Here is a 15,636-nt window from a genome sequence, read left to right as displayed (position 1 = left end):
TGCATTCACAGTCTTAATCTCATATACCTCTTTAAATCTAGGAAGGTGGAAAACTGTTTGTAGGGATCATTTTTCATCATATTGTGATTTTTTGTCTATGTGTTTTCTTCCTCTCTTCATCAGTGAAAGAAGAACCAAAAAACTATAACTACGAAAAAGAGAAAGGGACTATTGCATTTCAAGTACACACGGGCCACTATTTGCAGACATTGATTTGCCTTCTGAGAAAGCTTAATTACAGCTATGTTGCAGTGCCTTGGAGAATCTGTGGCTGTGCATGAGACTAGCCCAAGGCAGGTCAGGTATAACCTTGGAGAGACTGCACCTCATAGATAAAGCTTCACTTGGAGCAGGTGCAACCCTAAGGGACCTAGGGGCCAGAGAAAGGGCAATGGGAGCAGTTCACTGCCATGTTAAACTCGGTCTGGTCTAAAGGGACCAGCGGTTGCAGGATATACCTTTAAATTTTTATCATCCATTCTTTGAGTTTCATGTTATGAGAATTACTGTAACAGGAGCCACATGAACCAGTGGGGGACAAGCCTGAGAAGAAGTAGTGCAGGTGCAGCAGAAATGCCACCTGAGATGCCTTTGGTAAAACACTAAATCTTCAGACATAGAAATAGGCATAAAAATGTCTACATGGTGCCTCTCAGGTGTTCAGATATTATCCATGGGCTTAGTGATTCCTAGACCAGAGATCTTAGGAGAGAATGTTTTGTGTTGAAGAGTCACAATCTCGATGAACAGTTTGATGTGCCCAGTGACTGAGAAAAAATAGCATTTTATCATGGTTTTGCACAATGTACTGAAGAGAATTTTCAACACAATGTGCTTTCTTGGTTTGGTTTGCATTGGGCAGGGGCTGTAATTTAAAGGCATTCCAGCCAAATTTACTGCTAAAATTACTCAATATTCTCCCACTAACCTGAATCTCCCTGATGAGAGAATATTCTTGTCTCTCCTAGCACAATGCTCTGGTACTTCTAATACAGTCATTGTAATCTCTGCCCCTTGCTCACATCTGAGGTTGACAAACTCAGAGCAGGCCAATTCAGAATAGCAGAATGAGCTGAAGTCTCTGTTGTTTATCCCTGAAGCTACTGTGATTCTGGGAGAGTTTGCTGACATCTGTGAGACCAGAGGGAGCCTTTTCCTACCTCTGCTTACCCAGCACCCTGCAGCACACAATAGCTATCTGTAGAATCCATACTGAAATATGCCTTTTAGGGAGAAAATTACCATTGAAAAGTTGCTGGTAATTTGAAGATCTTTAAGTGGAAGACCAATTCACACCAGGCTGAATTTCAGTCTTTGAAACATCACTATTTTCCAGGTTGCACAGAGAACTATCAGATTCCTTGCTCAGTGTCATTTATTGGAACAGTGTCTCTTCCTTGGGGAAGCTCATTTATTACTTTGACTGAACCTGTTTTATTGTTATAAAATTGTATTTACTTAATGTGTACCAGCAAAGAGAACGTCCACTCAGATGGTATTAAAGAGTGGGAATTAATCCCCAAGGGATTAATTCTAGCAAAAGTCTGTTGTGAAAGATAAAACTTTCATCTTAGAGACCATATATAACCCATTCATTACAGGGAGTGAATCTTGGAATGACATATTTTTATTTTCCTCATACTTGTGAAAAGCAAAGAAAAAGCAAAGTTTTCTGAACTTCTTCTGCTAGCTGGAAAACATTTTATGTATCTTCAAGAAAAGGCAAAAATTGAAGCATTAAGAAAGGATTATCTCTTCAACTGCCACTAAATTGCTAGTTCCATTTGCTGTCAAGCTCAGGAGAAGTCATGAGGCAGGCCAACTAATCAGGCTTGTATTGCTTTCCTGACATAAAACATCTGCAAATCTGCCTAAACTGATACTAATCCATGAATTATTGTTGATTAATTCAATGAGTGCTACCAATCTGCTTTAAGGAAAAGCAGAATGATTTTTCCCTCACTGATTAGTGAAAAAATATATTTGCTTAGTCCTTCATAAATTAAAATAAAAACCAAATCAAAAAGATCTCCTTGTGTTTCTATAACCTGAATTTACCTAATTCCACAGACACCTATAAAAAGGGAATAGCATGAATTTCTGATGAATTCCAGTATCAAGCTTCATTCATGGTGTCTTAATCAGCATAGCAAAACTAACATTTTATGTGATTGTTAATTATTTTCTACTCTCACATTTGAGACTATTCTCCCCTCTTCTTTGCATACAATTAAAAGAAGAAATATTTTATTATTTTTCATTCTTCATTTTAAGCTTTTCATAGGGAGAACGCCAACATTATCACAATTAAAATGAAATGTTCAAGCAGAACTGTCTTTCACTTCTGTGAGTGGAGCTGCATACAGCTAGTTGCTTTAATTGAAGTAATGAATTCAGCCTTCAGTATCCTATGCAGATATTCCTTTATTTTAGCAGCTATATTAAAGGTTTTCTATCAAAAATCACATTATATTGAAACATTTATTTTCTGCATATCCTGAAATATTTATGTTGACTTCTCCAATTATGTCTAACTGTATCACAGTTTGTAAAATTTATGGGAGCATCCAAAAAGTCTTGAAAATCACAAGAAATGTAGACTTTGGTTAGAAAATCAATGTTCTTGGAGGTAAAAGAATCTATTTATTGTTTACATTGAATTTTATTGTGATTTTTGTTTTCCTTGCATACTCCCTACTGGTATTGCACTAAACACCCCTTTGCTGGTAAGATTCACAGAATGGCCAAGGGCTGAGGACAGATTCAGCTGCTATTAAAGCTGACATGATTTGGACTGTGGCTGAGATGAGCTTTATCTTTTAGAGTTTGATAGAACTCATTTTTTAGTCAGCCCTACCCTTAAGGCCCAATTCAACTATACACTGAATTCCATCAAAAAACAGACATTGTCTCCAGTTGGGTTGGATTGGGCCCTCAAGGGCCTGCTAAGCGTGTTTACACCATGGGCACAAAGGCCATATTTTTTTTTCTTTGAAGAAATAGAGGATTTTAACTTTCAGAAGAGGTAACTAAGACTGATATTTGATACCACCGTATTAAAAAATAAAAATGTGAAATATTGCTTTCTGAGTAAAAGCTGGAATCTGCTTGTACTAGGGTTTTTTTCATATAAGCTTCTTATATAGATATCTACATTATTTATATTTATAAATGTAACTATTTAATTTGGATCATCTGTTGACGGAAAGAAAGAGCAAAAATCTTGCGAAATGTAAAACATGGAAGTTTCTTAGTACATTTTTAATGTAGGTAGTAAACACCAATTAATTCAGGAAAAGATCAATATATTTTTTAGAGTGTAATGTATCTAGCTGACACAATGCTACTAAGGGATTTTATTTGAATTTACATTATTTTGTATTATTCTGTGCCGTGTAAAGGCTAAAAATAATTTTTAAACTATGGTTTCTAGGAATGCTACAAGAAACATCAGGAACCAAAAGGCAACAGAACATCTTTGAATTAATGAGAAGCCAGTCTAAATGAAAGGTTTTTTTTGTTTTTTTTTTACATTGTGGAATGCACAAATATCTGCTGTGATGTATGGGAGCTAAGTACACCAAAATTACAGTAATTCAGTCTTAAAATAGAATCACAGAAATGTTTTGTTGCGTTTCTTCACAGCTGTGTAGAAGCGTATCCCACCCTCACAGGGCTACCTAATTCTCTCCAGATATAGAGATGCACACCTTGTATATTGAGTTAAGTATTTGAAGAAGGTATTAAAAATTTAACCTGAAACACCAGCCACATAATTTTTTTAAAATTTTGTGTGATTCACTATATAATGTGAAAACTTTTCTTAAACAAAAAAACAGACATTTATTAAAGAGTGTGAAAGGAAAAATATAATCATGATAGAGCTTTAACTAAACATTGAATTTTTTTTATGGAAAAGTGAAAATTAAGTTATTAATCCTGCTATATTATAATATTTATTGCATTGTTGTGAACGACTTTTTTTCCAATGTGAGTGAATAGAATCAATATTAAAACATCTTCTCATTTTGTGATATGGGGACTTACATTCAAGTGCTTTTCATAAAACAGTGTTATACATCTTGTGCCATTTCCCCCATTTGCACACAATTTTGTCTTTTTCACATATTTTATTTCCATAAGGTCTTGTTAAATAAACAGAGTACTATGCCCATTGTATTAAATAAGGTTTGTTGCCCTTTGATTGGTTATATACAATGGCTTCTAGAAATTCTAAGTGTCCAGTATAAAAAATGTAGGATCTCATTTTGAAGAGTGTTTATATTGCATTTTATACATTCAAAGCACAATTTCTGTGGTCTGCATTTGCACTTTGATAAATCAGACCCAAGTTAGATGGCTAAAAAATGAGAAATGTGTAGTTGGTACTGTTCTCTAAGTTCCACTGACTTAGTACAATCAGGGAATTGTATTCCCATGCAAGTTCTCTGCTGCCTGGGTCACCAAGTAACTGATTTAACTATAAGTCTCTTCTGGCTTTTTATGCAGAATTTCAAAGGTGGAAATTTAGACCCCTTGTGTATCATGTAAATTAATACAAAACAACTAGAGGTACCTGTGAGTTGTCATCTATTATGAAAATTAGCATGCTAGACAGATGTGACAGATGCACACTCACTTAATGAGTTTCACAGGTATTTGCTTACAGGGGAAGGCAATCTCTGAGCTAAAAACGGTCAAAACTTCTTAGGAATTATGTAAAAATTTAAGGAAAATTCTGTGCAAATTGAATAATTTCAAAATTTTAGCAGTTTTTTCATGGGGAATTGAAGATATTTCATCACTTAAATTTCTCTATTAAAATAGGCTTTCATTAAAAACAAAAGGAACCTGTTAGTAGAATGATATAATTGTTTCATGGCTTTATCTTTATAAAAGCTGTATTGCTTAGGCTCCCTATTTGGGAGGAGAGAGTTTTTGCCCTTTTTAATACACTGAGATAACATGCAATGCAAATGTCAATCAGATTTTTTTTTTTTTGTTCAACTGTAACCAGGTAAAAATACCTAGAGATCTAAATTTCTGTTGTCCCCTAATGAAAATGTATTGCTGATGTGTCCCTTCCATGCCTGAAAGTTGGATGACTCTAGCATTAAATTAGGAGAGATGACTGGCAGTGCACAGCTTCCAGGCACCATGGCAAGCAGGTTCCACCTCTTTCTTGGAGTTATTAGGCATGGCTTGATTACAGCTCCAAGTGGCACCTTATAAAGCTTCTGCTTCTGTCATTTCTAGTATTTTCTTGGGTAGTGTGTCTGGAGTGGAGAAAGATATTTTTATACAATATAGCTTTTTTTATAAAAGCTACAAGAAAGTGCAAATGAAAACCTAGGACAGGGGCACGAGGCCATATGCATATTGTTTTTAGTGTAATTTAAATTTTCTCACCAGTCTACATATCCCATTGAATAAATGAAATCTCAGTATGGAAACTAAGCCTGCATTCATTACCAAATTTAGGGAGAAGAAGTACTTCTGTCAGAGCTCTTCTTCATATCTTAATTAATAATAGAATGTGACAGTTAATATGATAGATTTTCAATATACAACTGGAAAATTATGGCATTTCAGTCACTGAAAACTTCTGGGGACATAATTTGCTGCAAACTTAAATATCGGTGGCTCCCAGCTTTTGCTTCCATGAAACAACATGACAAAAAATAAATAATATTATCATTTTACCTTATTTCTTCTGTTTTATTGAATTGTATGCATTGAAAACACAAGTATTCTTCATTTCAGATGCTTTTTGTCAGAATCCAATGGCAAACAAGAGTTTAATAATATTTTGTTTATCTAGGATAGAAAATATATAGGCTGTTACTCTTAGTTTCTAGCTGTTGCCATTTTATTGTCAGACTAGGGACATATTATTTGGAGTAGAGCATTGACAACAGTCAATATCAAACTAATGTTCTGGTCTAGAAATGGTTTTTTTAATGCTGTGCCTTAAAATTTAGGATCTTTAGCTTGATTTAAATATTGTGGGATAATGTGACATAAATCTTTGATAATAATAGCCACTACCTACTGAAGTTAAGTCTGGTGCTTTATGTCTTCTGGGAAGAATCAAAAGAGGTCTTCAGGTCTGAAAAACAGAAGAAATAGAAATATTGCAGGCAAGCTGTAATAAAAATATTGTAAAGCTAATTCATGAAATAGATATCTTTACTTGCCAAGGTATTCACAATTATAGAGAGTCTTAATTTTCAAAGATATCTCCTTTTCAATATTCTGGAATAAGTTGAAATCATCATCTCTTATGGCTTTTTTACTCTAATTAGATTCAGAACAAAAATTTTTTGTCAATCCTGCTGACATCTGCACTAAATTCTTTTCTGGCTTTGAATGTGCTTTCAGAATATTAATTATGATTTTTATAGCCTTGCATAGTCTGAGATTTGAATTCTAAGAGCTTATTGTCATTGCTCTCAATTACTAACATAAAAGGCTTGGAATAGCATGCTCTAAAATACTTTTGTAGCTTTAATATGTTGATTATTCTAGAATTGTCTGTTATTAATTGTCTATATAGTATAGCCATACATACACATATTTTATATATATATATAGACACAGTATATCTATGTCTTTCAAACAAAAGCAACACCAAAGAAGATATGCAAAAGCAGTGTAGTGGATTGACTTTGGCTGGATGCCAGCAGCCCCCCAAGCCAATCTATCAATTCCCTTCCCAGAGGGAGAGGGTAGAGAAAATAAGATGGAAAATATCTCACAGGTTGAGATAAGGCAGTTTACTAAAGCAAAAAAAGTGAAAGTTAGCACATGCATAATAAGCAAGGGGAAAAGAAAGTTTAATCTGTACCTCCAATCAGTGAGGGATGTTCAGCCAATTCCCAGAAAGCAGGGCTTCAGCATGCAGACTGGTTGCTATGGAAGGCAAACACTGTAAAATGACAAATGTCTCCAGTTTCTCCTCCTTTCCTTAACTTTTATCTATAAACTGATGTTGTATGGTATGGAATAACCCTATGGTTAATTTGGATTATCTGGCCTGGTTGTGTCCCCTCCCAGGATCCTGCTCCCCCCCTGCCCCTTGATGGGGGAAGAATGTTGGAGAGACAGTGCTGGTGCTGTGCCAGTGCTGCTCAGCAGTACCCAAAACACCAAAACACCAGTGTGTTACCAACACTCTTCCACCTTGTCTCCTGCTATTCACTGATAAGGACTTACAGAGACAGCCTTGGGACCTAAAGGTTTGCTTGCATCATAAGGCTTTGGGTCATGCACTGTAGGTCAGGTGTTCAGTGGTTTGTTTGTTTTGTTTTTCCAATAGTCTCACTACTCCTCTGTAATTAAAAAAAAAATTAAAAATAATTAAAAAATATTGCTTATAAGAGTAAGTTTATGTTCCTGTATTTATCAGCCCTATCTACATACATTCTACCTGTTTCTCTCTGTGTTCTCTCTACTTATTATGACAAATGCCTTATACAAATCAGGAATTTCTTATCTCTCTACTTCACCCAGAAAGCAAAGTAATGCCTCAGAATTCTCATAACCAGTCATATCAAACTTCTAAATGGGCACATTTCTATTTTTACACAAACGTACTTAGCATTCTGGAATTTACCCAGACAGAATACCTTCCTGAGGCTGAGCACTATCTATGCAGGATAAAGGCAGCCCCTGACTTTTGCATAGTTAACCTTAATACCCATAGTGCTTTTAACATATCTTTGTAAAATAAAGGTTCTGGGGAAATTCTCATTTTCACTCCTTTCTTATGAATTGAGAGAAGATTTTCCCTACTAAATATTTTTCCACCCAGTCCTGATGCAATCTCTTGAATTTTCTGTGCTACAACTGCTGTGATTCCACAATTAATAAGACACTACAGTAGTGAGACAGTATGAGGATACTGGTACCTGCTGGTGCCAAAATGCTGACAGAGCTGTGCTAGGGAACACACAGCTGCCCTGGCAGCGAGCACAAATCTCTGCAGAGTAGAGGAAGATGTTCTGTGCATGGGATTGGAGATCCATATGGTCTGGGAGCTGACAGGACATTCTGTGGATGATGATGGGGTTATCATTGAATGGACACTGGGGGTGGTTAAGCTGGAAAGATGCAGAAGCTGAAGTTCAGGAAAATAGTGGTACAGGAAAGAGCATGCTCCCTATAAAAAAAAAGCAGGAAAGAGTAGTAGTAGCCATTCTGTCAAAAAAAAAAAATCAAGAGGAAGATCAAAACATCATCCACTGCCTAGATGGGGCTTACAAGTACCATTTGCATGACTCAGTACTGTGTGTCCATGACTTGGTACTGTGTGTCCAGCGTCCAGGAAGGGAGCAGGAGCAATACCCACCCATGAACAGCCGAGTGTGTTTATGGAGCTGGGATTCCCTTCTCTGCCCTAGGGATGTGCCTCAACAAAACCTTTTTCTCCCATTCATTTTTACAGTGCTTAGCACAAATCTGGATAAGGATAGTTTTGCTACTGGTAGCAACTGAAGTTGTGACCAACTATTCCACTGCACATGAATTACATGACAGCTTTTATTCACATTTTTTTTATTTTCAATTACTTCTGTGAAAACATTAGCATTATCTTAATACAGTCCATATGAAATAATTGCCTTTTCCAAATTGTTATGAGAAAAATTAGAATTGGCCTAATAAGATCTAGAATCCTGTCTTAGAGTAATGCCAACAGCTATATCTGGTGTGATTTTTTATTTTAAATATCCCTCAGTGCATTTGTAGAATTAACAACCTCCTTTTTACAATATAGATTGCTGTTAGATGTAACTATACTCCTACTTAATGCAGAGCTGCTTGAGCAAGCAAGAACCCCAATAATGAAGTACACACATTGCTGTCAGAAGTGAAATGGAGTGTGCTCTATTTGAGACAGAAGTTTGGGTAATGCTGGCTGGCCTACATTTCTGAATAGAAAATAGTAAAAATGATGCTGTAGTAATTTGTCTAAGGGCTACATAAACTTAATTAGGAATTTTTAGTCCCACAAGGGCCCAAATCTGTATCTCGAAAGAGTTATTTAAATATTCATTTGTACCCTGAAAAAAAAAAAAAAGAAAGAAAAAAACCCCATCCAATTTTGTAAAAGCTTTCACCTCTATGGAAAAAAAGATGATCATAAATTTATGAAATATTGGTCTGTGGTTACTTTACCACATCTTTTAAAGTTAAATTCAGTCTCTAAGTAACATTGAATTAATGAATGTGAGTGTGAAACAATGAATGTGTTTTCCTGTGAGGCTGAGTTTTACTTTCTGAATTATGTGTAATACAAACAATACTTAATTTAAGAAGGGGAGGTTTTATCACTTTAATCCTTATAGGTGTTGTTTTTTATTTTGAGCAATAACAACTTTGATATGTAATAATGGATATCCATAAATTGCTGAATTTTATCTTCATTTGAATTTTTTCTTACAGGTGTCAAAATAACCATGACTAGTTTTCCTTTTTTTTTTTTTTTTTTTTTTTTTTTTTTTTTTTTTTTTTTCCAAATTATCTTTTTTGATGCATACTGAACTGAGAAACTGGGGGGGAAAAGTGCTTTTCCAATCCTTTTCTATTATTTGCTAACAGGAAATTCTTTTTTTTTTTTTTCTCGTGATATTAGAAACATAGAGAAAAGCATGCTATTTGATACTGAATGCTGTCAGGTAAAATTGAGTAGCAGCTGCCAGATTCATCTGTCTTCTTCTAGTTGGCAATCATGCAGTCTAATTCAGCCGCTAGAGTTAAAAATGCAGGTAGCAATAATATTGGCTTTGGTTTATCATTTCTATGACTAAACTGTCAGCATTTAATATAAGAACTGTTAAATGATTCCCTATCATCAGCATATTTCCCCCCTTCCTTTGTTCTTTTCCTTACAGAGTATTTAGTCTTCCAGTAATGACAAAAATAAAAGGTAAAATGTGTTCCCATTTCTCTCTTTGGAATAATCCCAAGGCAGTTTGATTATGTTTTAACTCAGGAGGTTTGTCTCCAAATTCTCAGTTTAAATTTGACCTCAGGCTTAATGGGGCTCACATAACTGTGAGAACAATGACCATAGGAGGCAAACAGTTTTTAATGACATTGTTCACAGTGCTGGTACCATTAGAGGCACCATCCTTAGATTGCAGTACTTCAAATGGTTTTGTTAAATGCTACATTTTTCATAGGTCGTGACATTCAAATGAGGAGTAAAAGGAATTTTCTTGATCAATACTTGAAAACCAGAAGTCAGTCAGATCTAAAGGTTTTTTTCTAGAGCATTGTAGTTATTTCACCTTGATGTTGGCATTATGCCAGGGGTACAGCTTCCTACATAATGAAGTGTTCTTTTATTATTACCTTCTTCTTCATCAACACCATCATCATCTTCTTCTTTGTCATTTTCATAACCATCAATTATGGTTTGCATATGTTAGTCGATAATTTTTGTAAAAAAGCAGTGTCCTTAAAGTGATCTTTCTTTTCTATCATTACATGTATTGCTTTCCATTTGAATTGATTGAATTTAGAAAGGATTAAATATGCTTCCAGTTTTTGTATAATAGCAACATCTCAAAATTTGTTAAAGTCTCTTATTGACATTTTACTTTGTGTTTCTGGTCCAGTTGCTTGCTGAATTTAAAGTGCAGGATTAAAGACGTTTGCAACAGAACACATTTGAAATTGCTGTGTATATTTTGAGAGGTTTTTGGAGTAAGCTACTTTCTTCCAAATAGACTTTTTCCTTCCCTGGAAACTTTTAAGTTTTCTTCTCAGAGATAGTCCCAAGAAGAGCCAGGCTTTACTCGTAGCCAGAGCAATGCCAGGGCACTGGAGCAAGTCTGGGAACTGGACTGTCTTGTAGGTGTTTACTGTGATTTTGGCACTTTATATAATAGTGCCATGCAAGGGTCAGGTGTTGAGAGGTCAGGTAATTTTCCCAGCTTGTGATTTAAATGCTGGCACTTTCACTCTGAAAACATAATTTTCTGTTTTCTGCTCCTACACCCATATGTTTTAAGGAAGGTTGAGTTATTATCTAAGACCCTGTATAAGCCTGAACTACCTACTCTGTGAGTAGCTCTCTTCAAGCCAAAACAGCACCTACTTTCTTGCACACTGTAAATTTCAGCATGGACCAGAACACATATTCCTCTTCCTAGCTCCTACTAAAGCTGCAAAAGGACCGATCACATGAAAGAGCTTCAACTTGAAGAGTTTTATAGATAATTAGGAAAATTACAAGTGTTCATGGATGTGCTGCAACTAATAAATTATCCCAAAAGGTCTATACCAATGAAAAAATGACAAATTCTTTTTTTTTCCTCCTTTCTCTTCTCAACAGTGAATTCACAGTATCAATGATCAGTTTGAGACTAGGGGAATGAGTAGTGCTACTAGCAATAAGAATAATGAGAACAAGATATTGAATAGAGCAGAGGTTTTTCGTGTGCAGCACCTTTGATAAACCAGCCATAAAACAGGACTCTCATTACTGTGGCAACTATTTTAAGAAGAATGTTCCCCTGCTGAATTTGTCTTTTGACTTTAAACATAATAATAACCTCACACATTCAGCAGAATTCACCTCTCAAAGCCACAGCCATGATTTCTGCTTCCAGAAAATAATGCACTGAAGTGTTCTCATAGACTTGGCAATCAATTAGAGGAACCCATTCTCAGGGAATTTATACATTTATATATAAAAGCTACCAAGTTGCTCCTTTGCTGCCCTTTTAGAAAGTGTTTCATGGGTTACACTCTGTTTCAAATACTATGACAGGCTGCATTTTCATTTTTTTCAGTGGATCTACTTTTTTATATACTTCACTTGTGCATGGCACTCAAGTAGAATGCCATTGTAAAAGAGTACATTTTCAAATAAGAACTTGGGTCATTAAATTTTTGCAGAGAATTCCACACCACAGAATTTGAGTGTAATGAAAACCCCTTGACTGCAGACATTTGGTGGCAATATTCATAGCTAGAGATGGACAGCAAATTAGGCCTGCTGTGTTACATACATTGTCCTGCTAGCGTGAGGCACATTAACTGAATTCAACTCTGCGGTCAATTGATGTCTTTCCTCCTTTTAAATGTATAACTCACTGGTGGGCAACAGAGAAGACAGGAAGCAGAAGGGCAAATGAAAAAAGAATCTAATAATTATGCACAATACATTTTAAATGCTTATTATCAACGATAATTCTGAATTTTAGATCTCAATGACTAGTTTTGTAGTAAAACGTAATGTTTAGTGTTAAAAAATATATGTATTCATTATGATGTTCAGAAAAATGTAAGTAGTTATATCAATCTAAAAAACATTGCCTTTAACAGGAGAACTAAAAGTCTATGTTAGAATAGTGTTAAAGCAACAAAACAATTAATTAAATGGATGGAGATTATTATTTGCTTTTTATAACTGACTTAGAGAAAAAGACCTAAATCCAGACTTTTCTTGTTCAATTACATTTAGTAACAAATGAAATTACATCTCAGAAATTTCTAGCACAATTTCTCAGTTATATATTTTCAAAATAGGGTATTTTAAATGTTTATGAATTTGTTGAGTAAATTTTCATGTCAAAACAGACCTCACATTTTTTATATCAAAATGGCAGCCAGTCTCTTTTTCAAAAGTGAAGTTCTTCAACAATACACAGCTCTTTATTTCTTATTGCTGCCACTTAAGTAGGTTCAAACCAGTTTCACAAAATCTCAGATGGTGACTTGAACACTGTCTTTCTATATTTATTATTGTGCAATGCTGCCAGCAGACAAAAAGAAATAGCCATCAGAGACAGAGATAGGAAGCTCAGATATAAGACAGTTTTTAACACTGCTCTGCAAAAGTCCATTGTGAAGTTTATAAAAGCTTCCATCTGAAGTATATTATCCTACCAGTGGTTCTTTCACACGCCATTTACCCATCCCTCTTGCAGTTAAGTACCTTGAAAACCAGAGTGCAAACCCTCTGGGACACAGGGTTACCCTGTCAATTTGTGTCCTGCTCAGCCATGCCTGGCTGGGACTTTCAGGTACTCCAGCAGTGGCTGTCAGCACATTTTGAAAAAAATAAATAACACATTAAGGATTGTTCATTTATAACATTACAGATAGAAATGGTGTTATGCTGTACTTCTGAGGTCAGTTTTCCCACATAACAGTTCTCCTAAAATAGCTTTCCTCTTTCCTCAGTGCAATTTTTCCTATCAACATATTTTCCGTTGCAAGATCCACATGAAAGTATATATGAATATATGAAATCAATGAAAGTACTCATTTCATATATTTGATTGCTTTTCAGTGAACAAATAAATAAGAAAATATTTTCAAGCTTGGCTACTTGTACTATAAAACTAGACGTTAATGTGATGTAACTTGTGTAACATACCTAGGATGAAAATATTCATCTTAAAATAAAATCCTGGTACAGGCGTACTTTTAAAAGGGAAATATTTTCCACTTATCAGATTTTAGATGGATATTTAGAGCCACATATAAAAAAGCAGTATCTTATTAGTCTAATTTCTTTCATGAGTACCATTTTACAGCATTTAATTATTTTATTAGTGAAGGATCCTTTTACCATTCAGTTTACAGAATAGATGATTTTCTCAGAAAGAATCAGGGAGAAGGGAAAACATGACTCTACATGGATAGGCCAATTTATTATAGAAATTGAGTAAAATATTGTCATTTAGCAGAAATTTCATAATGTTTTTTAGTGACATAAAGGCCATTAAATTAAGGATATCATTCATCATATAATTTGACATATTAAGTATAAAGCTTCATCTATTTTGTTAGCTTGTCTTTAGGAAAGTTAACTTATTCAGGACACATGGTCATTTGCATGGTCAATTTGGTTCTTGAGGGCTTTTGAGCTCTCTTCTACAGAGATGAATATGCTGCAATTCAACATGCCCTGAGAACCTCATGGTGTTCCATCAACAGGTGGGAGAAGATGATTCAAGATGTACTCCTAAAAAATAGGGGTTTGTTAGCCCCTTTTTCATCTCAGTTTCATATCTTGTGAAACGTAGACACTTCTATCTGACTTCTCATATTAACATAAACCCACTTCATAAATATACTTGAAGTACAGGTCTGTCAAAGAAATATATGGCTTCATCTCTCACAGTATGAGCTATAAATAGTAGAGGATTTCAGCATAAAAGACACAACATTAGACAAAGACTATTAATATTAACCTTAAATCTTATTGTTTGTTTCAGCTTTCTTAAGGTATGATCTTGATGTTTGTGTTGTTGCTATTACTCTAGTGATTTAACTACAGTTGTGGAAATAAATATACTTATGAGCTGCAACCACTGTTTCCAGCTTAGCATAGCAGTATCATTTTTCTTTGGAAGCCAAAGTATGGTTGGTTGTCTTCTGCTGAGGTGTTAGAGACATTCATAATCAATGAAAGCACGTTATGTCCTTAGCCTATCTTCAAAAGTCATAGTGGGGCCCTCAAACAGGTGATATACTGAGATAATTTGCTCTGTATTAGATTTTAGCACCTTGAGAGCAGGGCAAACGCCTAATGGCAGGATCAACACATAGCACTAACAGTAATTATGTAACTGAACCAATTATTTTATCAGCAAAACGTGAGCAATTTTTTCTTATCTTTATGTAACACTGCTCCACAATTGGAAAACTAAGTTGAGTTTAAAGCCCATCCATGTTCACACAACATTATAGTCTTCCACCAGGACCATTACTTCCTGCTGACTTTGATGAATTATTTCAAAGTATTCAGAAATTAAGTTAGGTACATCCCAGACTCCGAAATTAGCTGCTTCCATATCACACTCAAGTTACATAGATTTGCTTGGTTAATAGTCAGACTCAATGATGCTAGAGCTCTTTTTCAACTTATATGATTCTGTGATTCATGCAAAAGGTGTTTTTTAACATCAAACTAAAAAGTATTCAGTTGCCCTTCTTATTTAAAATCAGCCAGACTGTTGCAGCACCACAGCATCCTAAAACACCCAGTTGTGATCCAAACACAGCTGTGATCTCTCAAGTGCAGAGAAAGAACAATTTCTACTATGATCTGCACTAGCATTGATAAGGGAAGTACTGTTCCCCTTCCTTCCTACCCCTTTTATTAGGGAAGGATTGAAATAACAGAAATAGGACTGGACTAAGAACAGCAATCCAGCTCTACCAGCACGATGTCTGCACAGACATGTTAGCCTAGAAGGAGTGCCACACACACGTCAATGAATTGCTTACAGATGCTTGCACCAGTGTCCCTGTGCTCTATGCACCAACCAGCAGATTAAGCAGCATAAGAGGGGATCCATTGTCAGTGCAATCCCTGTTGTTCCTGCCTCAGGTGAAGTCTCCCAGATAATTCATTGCCACAGAGACAGATTAAAAGTAAGCTTCAGAGAAACAAAATGGCCTCTCACACTGTTTATTTTACTATTAAAGGCATATTTACATGAGCCTGTTTAATAATATTCTGAGTACTTATGAGAATAAAATGGGAAGGATTTCCTCATTTACTACTTCTGGGAATACTTGTTTAACCATGAAACTGGACAAACCAATTTTCTTCCCCATGGCTTTTATCTATTAATGTAATTTCTTTAAAAAGGAGAGTTCTCTTTGAAT

At 35.2% G+C, this 15,636-nt stretch overlaps 1 long non-coding RNA gene across 1 annotated transcript in view; it reads right to left on the bottom strand.

The window, feature by feature from the left end:
* Positions 1-3,529: 3,529 nt before the first annotated feature.
* The window catches only part of LOC135296020 (uncharacterized), a 108,173-nt gene continuing 96,066 nt past the window's right edge, over positions 3,530-15,636 (bottom strand). Inside the window, exons 2-6 of the long non-coding RNA XR_010358069.1 lie at positions 7,216-7,331; positions 6,848-6,912; positions 6,053-6,109; positions 5,704-5,817; positions 3,530-5,276 (exon numbers count right to left, since the gene is read on the bottom strand). This is a non-coding gene — a long non-coding RNA (uncharacterized LOC135296020). The remainder of the gene's footprint in view (positions 5,277-5,703; positions 5,818-6,052; positions 6,110-6,847; positions 6,913-7,215; positions 7,332-15,636) is intronic.

This window comes from Passer domesticus, chromosome 3, assembly GCF_036417665.1.
Source record: "Passer domesticus isolate bPasDom1 chromosome 3, bPasDom1.hap1, whole genome shotgun sequence".
Classification (NCBI taxonomy): Eukaryota; Metazoa; Chordata; class Aves; order Passeriformes; family Passeridae; genus Passer; species Passer domesticus.
The sequence above is the reverse complement of the archived record's forward strand: the minus strand, read 5'-3'. Positions and strand labels throughout refer to the sequence as shown.